The 4798-nt window shown below is 44.1% G+C and overlaps 1 pseudogene; it reads right to left on the bottom strand.

Annotated features, from left to right (window-relative positions):
- Positions 1-3338: 3338 nt before the first annotated feature.
- Positions 3339-4405, bottom strand: LOC117240489 (annotated as a pseudogene).
- Between the last annotated feature and the right edge of the window lie 393 nt (positions 4406-4798).

The following is a 4798-nucleotide window of genomic DNA, read 5'->3' on the forward strand; positions in this document are numbered from 1 at the left end:
CCTAAAGGCTATTCTGCCAGATGTGGTTAATCGAAGCAGTAGCTCAGATGTAAACTGTCCTCTTCTCTTTACTCTTAGTTAACCAATAGTTGGGCGAATCACCAGAAATTTACAACAGGGGCCCCAATCGGTGACCTGGAAATTCTGGGGCCTGAATACCTGCCTAACGAACACCTGTCTACTTCGATCAGTGTTTGCGTTACCGTTGCTTACCACCAGCCAAAATAAATAATTACAAAGCATGATTTAACACTAACTCTACCAGGCCTGGTCAAAAGGCCGTGTTTCAACATTTAATTTAGAATTGTACAGTCATTGTTGTTTCTTCTCTTCTTCTAATTTTATATAGATTCTTACGTCAACAAAAATTGAGAAATTGATTAGTCGGATAATATAAGAATTTACATAAAGTTGGAGCTAGCGTTAAGATAATAAATTCGCACTCTTATAAACCGATTTATAGAATACTGTTCCCACTATAGTAAAATGAAATATACTATAAATAGACGAAGAATTTCATATGTTGCTTAAAAACGTTTCTCGCAAAGAACCAATCTTTAATCTAAACATATATATATATCCAAACTCCGGAATATACTCTGCCCGTTCCCAAATCTCATTCTATGCTAATTTGATTATCTGAAATCGCAGTGCACGAGTTTCAAGATCGACAGCTAATTTCGTCCGTGTCCAATCTTCATTATTCTCTTCTTCTCTGTTATTTGTTCTCGAAACAAAAGTTACGATACGTCTCTGTAGTTGCATACATTACAATGTTAACGGCTCGTTCTCCAACATTTCGAACAGCTTGAACAAATCTCGTTCCAATGGCCTGCCAATCAAGCCTAGTTGTGGAATAACGCAACACGCACAATATCAGCCGCATCTTCGTAGTTTGGTACATTAAAATAGTCAGTGGAATATAGTGGCATAGATTTGACTGCGAAATCCTGGGACACCCTATATAAGGAAAGGACCCTATCAAGGGAAGAACAAGATTCGAGTAAAACCTGATCGAACAGTAATATTCGTTGGAAATACTTGTTAGATGGTAATATTTGCAGGAAAACATCGTCGCACAATTATGGTCACAAGGGAGACATGGTCACACGGTAACATTCGCAAGAAACTTTAATATGCCAATCACGCACAACGTCTGGATGCTTTAAGAAACAATGATCTTTCTACCTGCCGAAGAGCACACGACATTTTCCCACGCGAATCAAACTCGCCACGCGATAAAAGACCCGCCACTGGCCAAAAAACTGAGCGAAAGAAAAAGGACGGAATTAAAGAACCGAAGAGAAAACCCAAAACGGCGTGTCCGTTGAGGGTAATCACAGTGTTACGACCGTTCGCGGAGAGACGCGGTCGCGAGGAAAACGCGTCAGCGAAAGGCGTAAATTCTCGCTACGATTCGGTGAATCGACGCCGCGAAGTAGTCGTTCCCCTGTTTCGGTTAAGATAACAGAGGTGGTTAAATGAATATGACACAGCAGAGTAAGTTATATTTCACCGTTTATTCCAACAACTTATAACGAAGACAGTTACGCTGGTGCGTATGTACGAGATGAGTGAGTGACTGATCTACGGGTGTGTATACCCGGTTGAAGGATATTGACCGTTCGAAGGATGTAAAATCAGTACTGTCTTGGGAGACGATGCTGTCTCGGAGGAAATCTAAGGATGGGTGTGTCTAGCGCACGGGACCATCGGATTTGTTGGTGACGATTTTAGTTAGGAGAGTGAGGGAATAGGCTTCGTTGTTAATTGGTCACACGAAGGGTCTTAACCGCCCTCGAGAGAAAGTGGTTAGTGGGAGGAAAGTTGCAGCGTATGTGAGAAAAACTAACTTTCCCTTGTCACGCCGTGGTAGACAATAGTCTTTGGAAATTCTTCGGAAACAGACGTTTGTTTGGTTTGAAGGACCTTTACTAGGAAATCTATGAGATTTATGGAAGGTACTTGAGACTGTTGAGGGTACGCAGTGAGTATCCGAAGACATCTGGTTGCCATCTTGCCCGCGGTGTGTGGCCTCGGCTAGGTAGAGTGTTACGCGACGTAACACATAGTGATTTGGCCGACGATTTCGGCCAATCTGCATAACTTAACGCGCGTTTCCATTCGCTAGTAATTAGAGTCGGCGATGCTTACTTTGTCTCGGTCGGCAACGAAAAAGATAAAAAAGAAATCTGATTGACCAACGATAAGGGAACTTCCGAGCAGAAACCACAGATCCCATCTCGAGGAGTATGTATCGTCTTTAACGAGCCTTATTTTCGCTTTCGAGTTGCGTGTCACGGGAGGCGAGCATATCTATATTCCCTTTGTAACTTGATCTGCACTGCACTGTGTCTATTCGATAATATTTTTCGCGAACGTGCGTGCTGAATTTGCTGGGAGAATTATTAGGTAAAACGGAGAATATTGCAATTTCTACACAAAGGGCGTGTCACGATCTTTCAGGTTGGTCACAAATTAATATAGCGTAGTCTATATAAAAAAATCTTACTAATAAAATTATTATACGATTTCCTGCGTGCACGACGCTCGAGGAATAAACGAAAGTGTAATTTTCATTTTCAAGGTTCGCGTCACGAAACATACGCATTTACGGATACATCTCACCACACAGTATCGTATTGTGATTGCAGACACGTGTTTGATCAGCAAAAACGGGACACGCGGTCGGTGAACGCTTGCACGTCAAGTACAGGATGTGAATTTTTGCGTTTCGTCCTCCAGGCCGCGTGAGAAGAAACACTAGACAGGCCTCTGATATATCGCACGGGATACGGGACACTGCGTTTGTTCCAGACGCACACAGATAGGCCACGCATGGACGAATGAGAACTTATATTCCGGCACAAGGATAATGATTGAGGATAGCGTCGCCAGATTATAGAAATTAATGGTAATCATCGTTCGACCGCGAATCCCGCGAATTCCCAGCTACCAGGAAAATGCTTATTTTTCTTTTCTTTATCAATACCTAAGTAAGTTTGAAAAGTTACATGTACAACAGCAACAATGTAAATATGGATGCTGTTGACATTTAGGAGGGAAAATGTCGATGACTATGAGAGTCCTCTTTCCATCATATGTATAGTTCGGATTAAAGGATATTTGTATCTCAACGTTTATTTGCACTTTTAGAAGTTTCTCTTTGTGTATTTTGTTTGACTTCCGAATTTTCAAAGATAACAGTATCTTAAGGATACAAACTTTAAACGTATATATTTTTCACACCTTGTTCGACCTTCGGGTTGAGTAAAGTACGGATTATGTACAAAGGTATTTAAAGCGTTATAAATCACAGATTTACCCAGCGTGGCATAAAACGAAAACTCTACTCACCAATGTCCTTGATACGAAGTCTTGACGAGTTTCACAGTGAAGAGGAACTGTATAGCGCACATGAGGAGACAGCAGAGGTTTAGGGAGAGGGCGAGTGCGCACAGCGCTAACGTCACCTCGTAGACAATCGTATACTCTTCCGGGCTGATCAGGCTACTCGGCGTCACCGTTAACGGTGAGATCTTCAGCAAGAAGATCAACGAGAGTAGCGCCAGTAACAACGACACTAGACACAATAAACCCAAACTGGTCAACGTCTCTTTCGCGCTAACCTCGTGGTCCTTGTGATTCCTTGACAGGGACGACGACCAGGAAGCGTTCAAGGGGTACGCCGTGGAACCGGGACCGGTTAACTGTCCCCCGGTAGTCGTACCCTGAAGAGCAGGTGCAGGTGAAGGTGTCGCCTGACTGGGTAATCTGGACAGTCTCGAGATATCAAAGCCTCCATTCGCTTTAGGTCTGCTGTCCTGGTGCAGCGGCGGCGGGGATATTACCCCCAATGTAGTCGACAGATTATTATTATTGTTATTGTTATTCCCACCGGCAACAGGACTGACGCTGTTCACAGAATGCTTCGACGTGGACAACGTGGACAGATTAAGAGCGTGCGAGTGATTCAATCGTTGAGAAAGATTGTTCACGCTCAACTGAGAATGATTCAAAGGGTGTCTGTGAGTGGAAGATGGCGTGGTGGCAGCCTGATGCACGTTGGCTCTTTGATGGACCACCGAGTCGTAAACGTCGACTCCCCGTCCTTGGCTCCCCCTGTCGTTCCACGAACGTTGCTGTTTTGGTTGTAATGATGGTGTTGCTGTTGATCCTGTTGGTGACCAGAATGATGGTGGTGGTGGTGGCCGCCGTGCAACGAGCCCGAGCTCGCCTGGTAGTCATTGTGCTGGTGCCTGGAGCCCGCTGACGACGGTTGCCCCGTCAGGATATGCTTCAGCATTACTCGACGCTGGAATGCCTGAGGAAGACTGCGCTTCTTCCTGCTCCTCTACATGGCGCTACGCGGGACTCGCTTCTGAGCACGTCTTTCTCGTTGGAGGTTTCTTCTTTCTTTTCTTTCCCAGTAGAATTTTTACACAATTCTTTCTCCCTTTTATCATTAAATTACCTTTAATTCTTAACGATCTTTAATCTTTGTCTCTTCTTTCCTATATATATATTTTTGTTTACTTTTCTCCGTAGCGAATTTTGTCTTTCTGACGCGGGATTAGGTTCCTGGACTTAGGGAGTTGCTACACGCCAGCTCCACCATGGCGACGGCATTCACTAGGCAGCCTACATAGCCACCTTTCAGCTCACGCTTCGGGATACTTTTTTCGCTGAGATTCTCCGCGATGAGGCATGAAAGCAGAGACCACCGTCTGCGGAGGCATGATTATTCTATTGTTCCTTTTAACGAGTAATCGTTTTACTCGAGTCCTCTTACTAAACC

This window comes from Bombus vosnesenskii, unplaced genomic scaffold (assembly GCF_011952255.1).
Source record: "Bombus vosnesenskii isolate JDL3184/JDL3185 unplaced genomic scaffold, Bvos_JDL3184-5_v1.1 scf7180000014680, whole genome shotgun sequence".
Taxonomy (NCBI): Eukaryota; Metazoa; Arthropoda; class Insecta; order Hymenoptera; family Apidae; genus Bombus; species Bombus vosnesenskii.